This window comes from Cervus elaphus, chromosome 9 (assembly GCF_910594005.1).
Source record: "Cervus elaphus chromosome 9, mCerEla1.1, whole genome shotgun sequence".
In the NCBI taxonomy this organism is placed as follows: domain Eukaryota; kingdom Metazoa; phylum Chordata; class Mammalia; order Artiodactyla; family Cervidae; genus Cervus; species Cervus elaphus.
The window spans coordinates 84,572,921-84,589,861 of record NC_057823.1 but is presented as its reverse complement, the minus strand read 5'-3'; positions in this window follow the sequence as shown (position 1 = coordinate 84,589,861).

Genomic DNA, 16,941 nt, shown 5'->3' with positions numbered 1-16,941 from the left:
TCTATGGTTTTTCCAATGGTCATGTATGGATGTGATAGTTGGACTGTGAAGAAAGCTGAGTGCTGAAGAATTGATGCTTTTGAACTGTGGTGTTGGAGAAGACTCTTGAGAGTCCTTTGGACTGCAAGGAGATCCAACCAGTCCATCCTGAAGGAGATAAATCCTGGGTGTTCATTGGTAGGCCTGATGTTGAAGTTGTGACTCCAATACTTGGGCCACCTGATGCGAAGAGCTGACTCATTGGAAAAGACCCTGATGCTGGGAAAGATTGAGAGCAGGAGGAGAAGGGGACGACAGAGGATGAGATGGTTGGATGGCATCACCGACTCAATGGACATGGGTTTGAGTAAACTCCAGGAGTTGGTGATGGACAGGGAGGCCTGGCGTGCTGCGGTTCACGGGATCGCAAAGAGTCGGACACGACTGAGTGAACTGAACTGATTAGAGTTCAGTTTCAGTTTGTACTTTTCTTACTAGTATTAAAACAGTTAATTAATTCTATTTGTTTAATGATTTTTCTGCTTTGTAGTTGGATGTCACGACATTTTGGCAAGAATTCATAAGAATTGAAAGTCTGGGATACACAGTGCACAATAAATTTACCAGTATTTTAAAATAATTAGAAAATGTGATCAGGATAAGAAAGTTTTAAAATTATGAAATCAATCACTGATTTGAAAACATATATATAATTATTTAAATTAGAAATTCTGAATATATTTTATTTATATTTTATGAGAAAATTAATGAACTACTGTAAGAGCTGAAAAAATTATCTAGAATACATGTCCAAAACCAGTGTCAAAAGATAGAGGACTTACAAAACTTGGAAGATAGATGAGATACAACAAATGAGGAAAAGCAAATATTTTAGAAGTACTGTCTTAACATTTTCTGTTGAGAGACATGCACTCAAAATCAACAAATATAATGAATGAAAAAAGAATCAGTAAAAATACATGTTCACATTTATATATGATTTTTAAACTAGCCACCAAAGACAAAGAAAAGATGTTAAAATTGGTAGAGGAAAATGAAAAATCTAATAAGAGTTAGTTGTTTAGTTTACAATAGCAAAAACATAAATGATGACAGTAGAATAAATATTCAAAATGCCAAGACAAAATTTCCACTGAAAAAAATTTCAAAAGAATCTTTAAGCATTTTTGAGTGAAATAGAAATCACTTAAGTAATCCCAGAATGTAGAAAATTTTAACAGCAATGAATCTCATTTAAAAACTTCAAAAGTGTGCTTTGCAAGGAGTCAGAAAGTGATATAAAAGGAAGTTCTGCTGTGCAAGAAAAATATTGCAAGTAAAGAAAGTGGTAAATGCTTGGATAAACCTAACTATATGTGGACTATAAAATATAGCAATTATAATGACATATCTTAAGATAAAATGACAGAACTATGGCATTGATTAAAAGGACATGTTAATCAGGAAAAGGAGCATGTCAGAGACAGAGCTTTCTATAGTCTTTGAATTGGCTAAAAATATATAAAAACACTCATAAATTTACCTGAATGAGTTAAAATATATAAAAACATCCATAAATTTATGCTATATTAAATAATGTATGGAATTAAAAGACCAAAGAGGAGTACAATTTTTCTTCAAAATATTTGTCAACTTCTAAACAAATGATAACTTTAAAGAAAAAAGTAGTAAAAGTTAAAAATAAATCTCGATATGGGTCGTGCACATGGAATGTATGGTATAGCATTTTATTTTTACTTCCAAAACAGAAGCAGCCAAGATTTCCATCAACAATAGTGATTAAATAAAGTTTGGCACATGCAGACAATGGGATGTTATTCAGTGCTAAAATAAAATGGATTTGCAAGCCATAAAAAGACAGCAAGGAATTCTAAATACATATTAAGTGGAAGAAAACCTGAAAAACCTATGTATTTTATGATTCCAGTTGTATGACATTCTAGAAAAGGCTGAACTATGGACAGTCAAGAACAGTGATTGCCAAGATTAGAGGAGAGGACGGAATGGATTGGTGAAGCCAGAAATTTTTGGAGAGGACTCTTGAGAGTCCCTTGGATTACAAGGAGATCAAACCAGTCAATCCTAAAGGAAATCAGTCCTGAATATTCACTGGAAGGACTGATGCTGAAACTCCACTACTTGGGCCACCTGACATGAAGAACTGACTCATTGGAAAAGACCCTGATACTGGGAAAGATTGAAGGCGGGAGGAGAAGGGGACGACAGAGGATGAGATGGTTGGATGGCATCACCGACTTGATGGACATGAATTTGAGCAAGCTCTGGGAGTTGGTGATGGACAGGAAGGCCTGGTGTGCTGCAGTCCATGGGGTCACAAAGAGTCGGACACGACTGAGTGACTGAACTGAAGATTTTGAGAGCAGTGAAACAGTTCTGTGTGATACTATAGTAGTAGGTACATATAATTTTAAATGTATTCAAACCCATAGTAACTTATTATACAGCACAAGTGAACCTTAATATAGACTGTGGACTCTGAGGATGTATCAATATAACAAATATTGTAACAAATGTACCACATTGGTGCTGGATGTTGATAGAGAGGTTTTCTGTGTGTGTGTGTGTGAGAGAGAGATGGTAACAGGCAGGAAGGGATATATGGGAACATTGTACTTTGCACTCAATTTTGTTATAAAACTGAAACTCCTCTAAAAATAAATTCCATTTAAAAATATTTTGAAGCGTGAAAGGGGACGACAGAGGATGAGATGATTGGATGGCATCATCGACTCAATGGACATCAGTTTGAGCAAACTACGGGAAACAGTGAAGGACAGGGAAGCCTGGCATGCTTCAGTCCATGGAATTGCAAAGAGTCAGACAGGCCTGAGAGACTGAACAACAACAAAATGTGACAAATAATGTTATACCAGTTAGAACAAAAAACAATGTTGCCAATAAACTAAGATATAAGTGCTTTAATAGCACTTAGTTGTATTATATATATATATATATAAAGTCAGAAGATCTTGTGATATGTCACTCTGCTGCCTTGCTGTCAAAAATATACAATAACATTTCATAGTCAAGGATTTCTGTCGGCTCGTCAGCACCTGTGTCCGTTGCAGACTCAGCCGGCTGAAGGCTGTGGGTGAGGCAGTGGTAGGAAGGCACAGCCAACGTGAGTTTACCCTGGCACACCCCCTCCAGAGCCCCCACTGGGGTGGCCGAGACCTTAAAGGTATTGCCATTCGGCTTCTGCTTTGGTCCAGTCATGCTTTTCCTTTTTTTCTCTTTATTGTCACCGTTTTTGATCTCTGGTCACAGTTGTAGATATCTTGTCACCCAAACTTTCTCACTGTCTGCTTCCCTAATCAATGTGCCATTTAAAGTCAAGACTGTATCATTACTGTTTATTATAAATATCTCTTAATACCTCATATAATGCAATTTAAATGTGTCCTATTCAAGACTAAGGGCTCAATAAATGTATATTATAGCGTCTTACTCAGGCTTCCACCAGATACTGGCATTGAGGTAGGGTATAGCACAAGGGTCTCTCATTTGTTAGGTGTATATGGGAAAAGAGAAAAGAGTTACATGTGAAGGAAAACACAGGCCAGGAGGCAGGAAGGTGCAATGAATGTGTGGCAGTAGAAAGGAAGATGGTTTTTCTGAAGAAGGATGTCACTGGAAAGGGAAATTGTGGCAAGAACAGATTGAGGGTAGGGGAAAGCCCATCATGATCAAGATTTTTTCTGTGTTTAGCTTCATACCCAGATACCTGTTAACAAGTTTTAGCTTGTATTGAACCAACCAATGTTACCTTCCATTTAAAGTGGTAGGAGGTGTAAAATGTTTATTTATGGTAGTTACGACTCGGGTAAGCTAATTGCTCCTGATCCATTTAAATTTAATCCTTTGCTTATATAATGGAATTATTCTTATCTACCTTTTTCCTTACCTTATTTGCAAAAATATACACTAATCATCTATAGATCCTAATGCTGGAAAAGATTGAAGGCAAAAGGAGAAGGGGGCAGCAGAGGATGAGAAGGTTATATAGCATCACCAGCTCAATGGACATGAACGAGCAAACTCCGGGAGATAGTGGAGGACAAAGGAGCCTGGAGTGCTGCAGTCCATGGGGTCACAAAGAGTTGGACATGACTTAGCGACTTGAACAACAGCATAGATATGTTCAAAGATTGCAAAAGTACTTTAAAAAGACAGGATGTAAGAGTTAAGTCATTTACCTTCTCCCACTTGATGCTGTTTGAAGTTCACAAAATATATTTTTGAAGTTATATTGTAGACAGAGAGGAAGCAATAAATGTGAAATTACCTTTAGACAACTGAGCCACCTGGTGGATCTTGTACCTAAGAATTTGGCTTCCCATTTTCAAATTATGTTTTCTTAAGGACCACAAAATTTTCAAAACCACCAGCAGATTTCTTAAAATTTACTTGACCATGGAACCAAGTCAAATTAAAGGATATTCATGAAGCCAGTGAAACAAAGATAGCAACGTCTTCCCTTTGTTTCCCTTGGGTAAACATGCCATGAAATGAAAGATCCAGTATCTGTCTACATATTAACGCACACGGTGCCACTGTCTTGAAGGCAGCCACACAACATTCAGAACTGTTGAGGATACGCTGCCAAAAGTACAGACGGCCTTGGCAGCAAAGAGCAACGTTTTGCGTATTTGTACTGTGCCCGTCGCAGTGACAGCTGCTGAGACAGATTTCAAAGTCCCCTACACTGCCAGTTACCCACGTATTTCTATCCTTGGCACCACTTTCAAGAATAGCAAATGCCAGCTGTTCCTTCTGGCCATGGAGGCAGTGCATAGAAATGCTTCTGCCCCCAAAATAAATAAGAAATAAACAACAGGGACAGTAAGTAAAATCTAAACTGAGATAGGGGATAACCAACCAAAAAAAGTTTCTATTTGCACTTCCAACTAACACATCAATACTTTGGCTCACACTTTTTCCAAAACACCATGCCACTACTAATGTTTCCTGAAAATACAAACAAAACTGAAAAAAAAAAATCTGTTAATAGCCTGGATGATGTGTTATTTGAGGGCTTGGAGGAATTTCAATATGTTCTTTAAAGAGTGCCAGAAAATATCAATATCCTATAAATCTCAGTAGTCAATGCAGTGCTTCCTAGCCAAACTTTGTTGGTTTGATAAAAGTTTTTTAAGTACTTTGACAATTATATAATAATTAAAATCAATTTAATGGGGAAAAGGAGACTTTTTAAAATATTGGGAACATGTGGGAAATACCTAGATAAAGAAGTCTGTTTATATATAGGTTCTTATTCAATATAAACAAAGGACTGAGAAAAATAGAGGATGGCATCATGTTTAGTTAAACCTTAAAATAAATATCTACTATTATAAGACCTCTATAAATATTTAATAAGCTTCCTAGTTCCCCTTTTATAAATGTTTTTATACATTTTATCTTTTTTATTTAAAATAGACTCATAAATACATTAGCATAACATTGAAAAAATCTATTTTCACCAAACTCCTACAATCTGTCAGTAAAAGAAGCAAATAAGTTAAACTTTCCTATTGGTTTTAAGTTCTGCATTGGAAGCACATGTGTTTTTAATTATTTTGATAACATTTCATAAAGCACATTGCAATATTTGTTCAAATTAACATTTGCACTGATACACATTTTGAAGCTTTTCTGTCTCTGATTATATAAGATTTTTGATACGATGCCTATCATTAAATATTAAATGTCAGTCTTAAATTGAGAGGAAAATGAGGACATAATTGATTTTTTTTAATTCTTAGTTATAGTAAAGGCATATGTAAAATATGGAAATTGAACTGATGAGCTAGTGTTGCAATAATATGAAAAACCCCTTACAGAATGATTGTGCTACTCATTTAATATATTTTAAACTTCATTCTAATTTAAGATATATTCTGGAAAACAGGAGAATGTGTCATAATTGTTGTACACGTGGGATGAAAATTAGATGGTATATTAAAATATCTACATAATATTTGAGTCATGACAAAAATGGGCTTTTCATTCTAGCTACTTTCTACCAGCTTGTTACGCTTTCATTTTATTTTATTTTCTTAGAAATTAGCCAGTTCTTTCAAAGGAGCCAAACATTTATTCATCCAACACCAAGTTTATTCTTTCTTCTCTTTAGAACATTTATTCATCTCATACCCTCTGGTCTTCTTCCTTCCCTTTGGAATTGAAAGCTTGCCTGGTTCTCAGTTTGGTTTTATAAAGTCTATCATGTTACATTTGAAAGGCAAAGGATTCTCTACCTAAATCCTTTTATTCTCATCAATGATTTTTTTTACAATCTTTGAAATGATTCCTCTTCTCTTTCATGTCCCCCTATCCAGCCTCCTCTCAGAATAAGTAATGTTTCTAAAGCTTATACACTCTACATTTGCAAGCATACAGGCTTCAAAGTTGAAGCAGTTGGTTGAGAATGTTCCTAATATTACAAATGTTGAAGGACTGCCCACAGATTTGGTACTGTCAGAAATGCCAGCTCTCAGATGCTGCTCTCACAGGATATCACAGTCATGAAATTGACACTTGAGCCATAAGCTTACCACCATACATTCAGGGAGGTTTATGTTACCTTTAAACATATTTTGGATGATGTGCTTTTATTACCAAATTCGTTTTAGCAAAAATATTTTCCTTTTCTTTTTTATTTTTTTAAATTTATTTATTTATTTTACTTTACAATATTGTATTGGTTTTGCCATACATTGACTAGCAAAAATATTTTTAAAATACAGCAGTCAGTATAGGGTTGACTTAAATTTACTAAATCCATATAGTTTTGAATTTTTTCATAGTTTGAGAGTTTATAGTTTGATTCCTTTTTTTTTTTTCCTGAAATGATAGATTTAGACTAGAAGTTCTATTTTGGTACTGACTTAAAGTTTGCACTTTGAGAACTGGAAGTGAAATTTTGTTTTCTTTGGCTTTTGCTTTGTTTGGGGTACGAAGTGTTTTGTTTTAATCACATTTTTCCTGGCATTTTCTCCAGAGGTTCTTTGTCAGAGTGAGCACACATGTATCTTGGAGGTATTTGATCTACCACCTTTGGAATTTATTCTGTAGATATGGCATCAGGAAAATTCATCTCTAGTTTCTTGGTTGAGAATGTCTAATAATTCTTACTAAGCTTGTGTTTCTTTGCCTTCAGTTTAGAATCTGATTTTTCACTATTTAAATTTTTAATACTTTTGTGTTTGTGGTGTCTTATTTAACAATTTATTTAGCACCTAGTACATAGCAGACAGCTAACACATTGTATCTAAAAATCCATACCTACCCTGCATTTTATACTTAAGGGCAATGAAACTCAGACAACCTCAGATATTTGCCCTAGAAAACATAGCTTAGAGATATAAAAACAGGCTTTGACAGATATAAAAACATACTTGCCTAGTTATACAAAGCATATTTTTTTCCTCAAATTTACCAGTATGCTTTCTGGTTTATTATTAAATTTTTTTAATCTAAATTTAATATGGAGAGGGGGACTGGATTTAGGGGTAAATGGTCTTAGGACACTTAAGCTGTATTGATACTAAGGTTTTACAAGATATGCATTCATGTGTTGTTTATTAAAAATAAAATATGGAGAACAAGATGATGGAGGAGTAGGTGGACATGGAGCACATCTCTCTCCATGGATACATCAGGAAAACACCTTCAGACCCAGAAGTGCATGCAGAACTCCAGCTGCGAGTAGACAGGAGTCCCTGACCAGTGGGAAAGAACATACAGAACTCAGTATGAAGGAACTAGGGAGAAAAACAGGAGTGTTAGTAGGCCTGGATCTGCCCTCGGTGGGTGGGGGCACTGAAGCAGGGGTCTGATCCCCACATCGGGGCAACTGTCTGAGTCAGAGGAGAAACATTTAAAGCTGAGAGTGAAACAGCTGATCTGTGGCCGCCTAAATGGAATGAGAATCAGGCAGTCCTTGTGGCAACCTTACATACCCCGGACAGGGACAAGGGTCCCCTAGAAGGTGCAGTGGCTGGGAGCCTAGGATTGTGGAGCAATCCTGGGGCAAGGGCTGCTGTTGACTGTGGAGAGACTGACTGAGGGGATGTGAGGGTGGAGATTGTGGTGGGAAAGCCTGTGGAGGAGAGCCAGGCAGCCAAGGAAGCAAGACGATACTGCTGAGTCATGCGTAAAGGGTGGAGCCATCACCATAGCCTCTCTCTCCCCACACACCTGCATCAGAGCCGAACAGTAGAGAGGCTGGCCCATCAAACCCCTGACACTGAACTACGGAGGAGGACCCCACCCAGGGTGCCCCTTTAAGAGACTGATGCGTGGAACTACAGAGTAGGACCCCACCCAGGGTGCCCCTTTAAGAGACTGACGTGCTGACTTATAAGTAGGACCCCAGTCAGGGCGGCCCCTCTATGTGCCTGACATGTGGAACAACAGAGAAGGACCCCAGGCAAGGGAGCTCTCTAAGTGCCTGAATGGATGGAGCTTTGGAGAAAGACTGGCCAAAGGGGCCTTCTGAACGCCAGCTACAAGAGGCCCGAAAAAAGACTTTGATAGGGCCATAACTTCTGCGGTGGAGGCGGTCTGTGTCCCTGCACACTTGGCGCCGCCAGGGTCCCCACAAGCCAAGCAGCCGCGCCACCTTCATGCTCAACTCTCACTGGGGCGGAGACTCCACAGGCAGAAACAAGTCTTATATCTATGCATGCAGGGTCGCTGTGGTCATGTCCAACTCTTTGCAACCCTGTAGACTGTGGCCTGCCAGGCTTCTCTGTCAGGGGGGTTCTCCAGGCAAGAATACTGGAGCTTATTGGCCAGTATTGGTTGCCATCCCCTTCTAGAGCCCTGTATTTCCTGCTGCCCTAGCCGCCAACTCCCCTGAGTACCAGGTGCTGCCAGAACCCCTGCAACCCAAGCATCTGCACCACCTCCACACCTGGCCCTCACAGGGACAAACCCAGGTCCTCCAGGGCAGCCTCAGGAGCAAACCCCAGTGGACGACCCACATGCAGAGGTGGAAATAAAACAACAGTTGAAACCCAGGGAGAGTGTGACTAAGGAAGAAGACCATCAGCTGTACATGCTGCAGATTAAATCCAGTCGATCAACTAGGCAGTCTCTATGTGGAATACATAAAAGGACACTGAGAGCTCCCACAAAAGAAAACACACTAGTTCTAATCGCTGTGGACACTGGAGGCCAGAACACACAGGAGTAGAAGCAGATTAGAATCTGAGCGGCCCCCACAGCAGGTCAGGGGTAGGTACAGTGTTGGAGGGCATCCTGGGGAGGTGAGGAGGACTGTGACTCCCAGTGAGGGAAAGGACTCTGACAGCAGTGACTCAAGAAAAACATTTATTATTCTTATGTTTTGACTTGTTCTGTAGATTCTTTTGGATTTTTTTTTTTCTTTTCTTCCCCCTCTGTTGTAGTTGTCAAGTTTATTGGAGCTATGAAATCAAATTAAGCTTTTAGGCTTTTTTTTTTTTTTTTTCCCTCAGTCACATTTTTTATTGTTGTAAACCTCTGCCTCTATGTTGGGCTTTTGTAGTTCTGTAGAGCTTTCTTTCTTTTTTTTTTTTTTTCTTTTTTTTAATGTTAATTTTTTGTTTTTTAAACCTATTATTTTTTGTACATTTGTTCCTTTGCTTGCCTTCCCTACTTTTCTTTTCCCCTTGCAGTTAATCTCTTGTGTATATAAATCTTCTTTATGGGCTTCCCTGGTGGCTCAGAGGTTAAAGCGTCTGCCTGGAATGCAGGAGACCCCAGTTCGATCCCTGAGTTGGGAAGATCCCCTGGAGAAGGGAATGGCAACCGACTCCAGTATTCTTGCCTAGAGAATCCCATGGAGGGAGGAGCCTGGTAGGCTACAGTGGATGGGGTTACAAAGAGTCGGACACGACTGAGCGACTTCACTTTTATCACTTATCTACCTCTATTTAACTTTGCATTATCTATTCTTTCTTTTCTTTCTTTCCTTTCCTCTCAACATATTTGTTAGTTTCATTTTCATTGCTTTATTCCCCAATTGGCACCTTGCTTTAGTTTTGTTTTCCAGTTTGTGCTTTATTTAGTTTTGTTCTTAATTGCTAAATATAGTTTTTGATTTCCTTTGTTCGCCAGATCAATCAACTGTACTTTATTTTAGTTGGAATGTTTTGACTTTGCTTATGGGTGTATATGTATATGTGTATATTCCATTATTTTAATTATTATTTGCCTGATTTTGTAACTGCCATTTGTCTGGGGTTCATCTTTGGTTTCTCATTTTGGGGTAATTGTTTTACTCTCACTTAATGCCGTTACAAGCCACTTGTGGAATCTTCACTCCTGACCAGAGATCAAGCTCTGAGTCATTGGAGTGGGAGCATTGATTCCAAGACTCTAGACTACCAGAGAACCAATCCTAGGGAGTATCAAATAATGAGAACTCACACAAAGGAAACCACTTGAATACACAACCTGGCATCACCCAACCATCAGTAGCACCCTGTGCAGGATGCCTCATCATCTAAACAACAAACAAAACAGAAATACAAACCCAATCATCAGCAGACAGGATTACCACCTCACTCAGCCTTTACCATCAGAGGAAAAACAAACAAAAAAAAAAACTCAGCACAAATCTCACCGTACACAAAGCTTACACAAACCACTGGGCAAACCTTAGGAAACCTTAAGAAAATGGCAATAGGAAACCAAGAGGAATAAAATATTCAACTTTGAAGCCTGGGAAAAGGAGACTGCAAACACAATAAGTTAAAAAAAATAATAATAATAATGAAAAGGCAGAGAAATACTACACAAATGAAGGAACAAATTAGAAACACAAAAGTCCAAATTAATGAAGAGGAAATAGGCAAATTACCTGAAAAAGAATTCAGAATAATGATAGTAAAGATGATCAAAAATCTTGAAAACAAAATGGAGAAAATGCAAGGATCAATTAACAAAGACCTAGATAATTAACAAATAAACATATAGAAGCAAACAACACAATTACGGAAATTAAAAATAGTCTGGAAGGAATCAAAAGCACAATATCTGAAGCAGAAGAATGAATCATTGAGCTGAAGATAAAATGGTAGAAATAACTTCTGAAGAGCAGAATAAAGTAAAAAGAATGAAAAGAACTGAGGATAGTCTCAGAGACCTCTGGGACAAAATCAAATGCACCAACATTTGAATTATAGGGTTTCCAAAAGAAGAGAAAAAGAAAGGGTATGAGAAAATTTTTGAAGAGTTTATAGTTGAAAATGTCCCCAAGAAGGAAAAGAAAATAGTCATTCAAGTCCAAGAGGCACAAAGAGTTCAATACAGGATAAACAAAAGGAGAAACATGCCAAGACACATACTAATCAAACTAACAAAGACTAAACACAAAGAAAGAATATTAAAGCAGCAAGGGAAAAGCAACAAGTAACACACAAGGGAAACCCCATACGTTTAAAAGCTGATCTTTCAGTAGAAACTCTGCAGGCCAGAAGGGAATGGCAGGATATATTTAAAATACTGAAAGGGAAAAATCTACAACCAAGATTACTGTACCTGGCAAGAATCTCATTCACAATTGGTGGAGAAATAAAAAGCCTTTCAGACAAGCAAAAGTTAAGAGAATTCAGTACCACCAAATTAGCTTTACAACAAATGTTAAAGGGACTTATATAGTCAAGAAATACAAGAGAAGAAAAAGATCTACAAAATCAATGCCAAACAATTAAGAAAATGGCAATAGGGATATTTACATATCAATAATTACTTTAAATGTAAATGGATTAAATGCTCTAACCAAAAGACACAGACTAGATGAATGGATACAAAAACAAGATACACCTCCTAAAGTAATGGAAATAAAAACTAAAGTAAACAATTGGGACATGATTAAACTTAAAATCTTTTGCACAGCAAAGGAAAGTATAAGCAAGGTGAAAAGACAACCCTCAGAATGGGAGAAAATAATAGCAAATGAAACAACTGACAGAGGATTAATTTCCAAAATATACAAGCAGCTCATACAGCTCAATAACAGAAAAACAAACAACCCAATCAAAAAGTGGGAAACAGACCTAAACAGACATTTCTCCAAAGAAGACATACGGATGGCTAACAAACACAAGAAAAGATGCTCAACATCGCTCATTATTAGACAAATGCAAATCAAAGCTACAATGAGATATCACCTCACACTGGTCAGAATGGCCATCATCAAAAAGTCCACAAACAATAAATGTTGGAGAGGGTGTGGAGAAAAGGGAATGCTCTTGCACTTTTGGTGGGAATGTAAATTGATACAGCCACTATGGAAGACGGTATGGAGATTCCTTAAAAAACTAGGAATAAAACCACCATATGACCCAGCAATCCCACTCCTAGACATATACCTTGAGGAAACCAAAATTGAAAAAGACACATGTATCCCATTGTTCATTGCAGCACTATTTATAATAGCTAGAACACAGAAGCAACCCAGATGTCCACTGACAGATGAATGGATAAAGAAGCGGTGGTACATAAACACAATGGAATATTACTCAGCCATAAAAAGGAATGCCTTTGAGTCGGTTCTAATGAGGTGGATGAACCTAGACCCCATTATACAGAGTGAAGTAAGTCAGAAAGAGAAAGATAAATATCATATTCTAACTCATATATATGGAATCTAGAAAAATGGTACTGAAGAGTTTACTTACAGGGCAGTAGTGGAGAAACAGACATATAGAATAGACATGGAAATGGGAAGAGGGGAGGAGAGGGTGAGATGTATGGAAAGAGTAACATGGAAACTTACATTACCATATGTAAAATAGATAGCCAACAGGAATTTGCTGTAAGGCCCAGGAAACTCAGACAGGGGCCCTGTATCAACCTATAGGGGTGGGAGGGGGAGAGAGATGGGAGGGAGGTTAAAAAAGGGAGGGGATATGTGTGTACCTATGGCTGATTCATGTTGAGGTTTGACAGAAAACAACAAAATTCTGTAAAGCAATTATCCTTCCAAAATAATAATAATCCTTTAAAAAAAAGGTAGATAAAATTGTTCTAAAGTCTACCTAGCAAAGGAGATTATTTAATAAATTGTGAAAAAGGAAAAAATAAAATATGCACTTTGAAATGCAGTTGGACTTCAAGTTTATAAAGTTTCTACTTTAATAGCTGAGTTAGAAAAAAGTACCCTCAAACTCTGCAAGTAGAATTAAGTATTTTGTGGTAAATCATGGACTAGTTTAGCTTTAATATCTATTCAATTGTGGAAAAGCTGAGGTCTGACTTTAGTTTTTTATAAGTATAGATTCTGCCTTAAAAGGAAATTTTAAGGAGTGTTTATTTTTTTTTTTTTCCTTCAAAAAAAATAGATGAGAAGGATAATAAATTCCTAGCTTTTATTCCCTAGGAAAGAAACAACTTGAGACCCAGGTTTTTGACGCAGTTTTTTTCCTGTGTTGGTCATCTAAGACATACTTAACCCCCTAAGCATGTCGTGTGTTTCTCCACTCAGAAGTATCTCTTACACGTCATTCCCTTGATGTTATTTCCCAAGTTCTTGAGCCAGTCTAGACCAAGAAGTTTGTGCGTGTGTGTGGGAGGAGAAAAAGAGCGAGCACGTGCTTTGGAAGGAACTTTTGATTTGTTTGGTATGTCTTAGAATTGCACTTAGAGACAAGATTTTTCACACAAGAAACATACTATACTAAGTAATGAACAGTGAATACTTAATTAAAGTGAAAATTATCTGCCAGCTTTCTTGGCAATCACTGCTAGGTCCCAGCAATACTCAGTGTCTCATTATCGGAGGTATTCAATAGTCAAGATACGTGTAGAAAAAGATTTGTAAGGCACGTTTCTGAAGGCAGGGAGGATGATAAAAGCCTGTGCCATCATATTGACAACTGAGTTTGTATCAGTTCCCTTACGGGAAAATTAAGAGTGTATCAGAACATGAAATGCTTCCAGGAAAAAGCAAATTACCAAATATGATTATTTTTCATTTATAGAAACAATGTGATAGACACAATAGGCCCAGCACCAGGATGGGGGCATAATGGAGAATCCTAACCCTGCTCTAAGCTTCCTCTACTGATCATTATCCCTCAGTTTTCTGACATGTTCCTTTGAACTATAACACATAGCCACATTGCTATAGGAATTTTGGCTACAGTTAATTGAGTCAAGAAAAATAACAAAAGGTAGTCCAAATCAAGAGTAAAGAACATCAAGACAATAGCAACTCCATTTCCAAGTTAGAATTTTAAGCAGGACCTGAGACTTTTTCTTACTCTTAATATTATTCAAAAAAAAGTTTCTGAGGCATTTAGTCTTTTGTGTGAAAAACATTAAGTTCTTTTCCTCAGCTATATGCTTTACAGAAACTTCAAATGTTGGCATAAATAATAAATCACACAATGGCTTCAATAGGAATATGTGAAAATATAGATTATCCCATATCTGAATAAAAACAAATTTGTCATTTAGTGCATTAGAAAATAAAGCTGAAATTTGAAATGCTTGGAACACGTCTTCATTTCTTAGTCTCTTATGCTAAGTATATCTTGTAAATGCTTTATTTGTAACTTTTCATTTAGGAATGTGACTTACTTTTCAAAAATCATAAAGTTTTGCTTGAAATGTCATCACCACCACAAGGATTACTGAAATTCAGCTCACAAGCCATGATAGTTCCATTCGTTCAAAGTTGTAGAAAGAAGACAGTTTGATTTTGTAAAGCTAGACCACTGAGCAGCAAAATAGCCATGGTTTAGTTCATGATTATATCTAAATGGAATCAGCAGTTAGAGAATAAGCAAATCAGACTATTTCTAAAAGGATGGTCTCAAAAAATATTCACTTCTAGGCACCCTTAGGACATCATGTGAACTCATTCATGTAAAATGCCAGATTTACATCCTTAGGAACAAGCTACTGTTGATTGTCTCTTCCTATCGCGTACTGTGACATAAGGAACATGTAATATGTTCATTAATTGTGCATGTGGTGTATCTCAGGTGTTAATGTAATAAGATTAAAGACAGCCTGAGAATAAAATGAAATTAAAGTTTCAAGATCTTTGACTTTACAGTCTCACAGTACGCTAGTGGAAAATCAAAATGATTGTTATCCATGTTTGGCATACATGTATACCTAACAGGAACATTTTCCCCCATTACACATCAAGGTGTTAACAATTATTATTCATCAGTCAGTCTCATTTAGTGGTACCCTACTTACTTGCTGATTTATTAAATACAGGAAAAAATTGATACACCTTAATGTTTTAAGCAACTTTGAGGTTCAAGTTAACTGAAATCTCAGTGACTTTGATTACATCTTACCTACTCTAATCAACTATACATGAAAAGTAAGAATGGATCCAGTGAAACTGAGAGTGAAGTTTACTGTTTACAGAAATAAAGGTTTTCAGAAGAGTGATAGAATTGAAACCATAGATTACACACCACAGCTTACAGTAACAGAAGTTGAGAATCCTTTTCAGTATTAATAAAAAATCTACTTGAATATATGATAAGAATAAGAAAAAATTTACCTGACCAGCATTTAGTGTTGTCAGTGTTTTAAATTTTAACCACTTTAATATGTATGTAGTGGTATCTCATTTTAATATGAAATTTTATAGTAACATGATATGGACTTGTTGCTTCACATAATTGTTTGCCATCAATATGCCTTCTTTTCTATGCAGTCTTAAGGAAGTCAGTAACCTTCTCTGGATCACAAAACATTTGATGACAAATTAGTCCCTATACTGGAGAAATAAGATGACTAGAAATTCAAGAAGACAATAATGAATGTATAAAGTCATTTTCAAATATAAAAGCCTAAACCCAGAATGTGGGAAAGTCGATTGTATTCACTAATTTTTACTTCTATAGTAGACCAATTATTTCAAAAACTGGAACCCAGTGTTCTTTATGTGTTTTGTCAGTGTGATGTTACTTCCCTTGCTCATTTGTATAACTGAATGGTTCTGCTGACTTATCGCCATTTTTTCATAGGTATCCATATTAGAACCTCATATCCTTATAGTCCATTGTATTTTCTCATGGTCTTAAAATTCTTGGTTACTAGAAAAATATATGTGTTATGATCATACAGTTTACCATTCAGTATCTAAAAAGAAAGATAAACATTTCTGCACGCAATAGTAAAAATAGTCCAGTGGAGCAGTGATGATGCTGCCACATGCTGGGGAAAATTTTTCACTGACAGACTCTGTATCTGGATTACTGCCCATGACAATGAGGCTATTGAGTTGCTACATTTCCAGATGCATTTCTGACAAAGCCAATCATGTGAATATGTCAAATCAGTTGTGCCCCCTTTTTAACTTGGATCCCAGTCCTAAAATAGATTTCTACCATTAGCATTTTGTAGTGTGTATAAACAAAGTGAATAAAGATTCTGTATAAAGATTCATGGACCTGTTGGGAAAGTTAACTCACAATAATGCACTATTACTTATTGATGAACTTCTATCAGCTTACCTCCTGACAACTACTTGTGAAGTTGCTCTTTGGTGAAAAGTAGTACTCAAATCACATTTTCTGTTTCAGCTTAATTTCTAATTCTGTGTCAGAATATTAATGTTTGGTCTGTGTGAGTGATGTTGTCTGTATTCTATATCCTGATTTATTGCCCCTGAAGTTAGGTGCATTCTCCCCCCACCCCCCATACTCTTTCTCCAAACAATACAGACATGGGAGCTGTTGACAAGATAACCGTGTGCTCATTGTGGTAAATAATACCTTTAGGACTCTGCAGTGGGAACAGAGCCACTGATTTATTCTTGCACCTATAAAATGTCAATTAAGATACCTGCTGCAGCTGCATAAGTAAAGAAAATCACACTTGACAGAAATAAATTTGAAGTTCAGGGACTCACAGAACTGAACACTGGAAAAATAGAGAGGCCTGTGAAGCTGT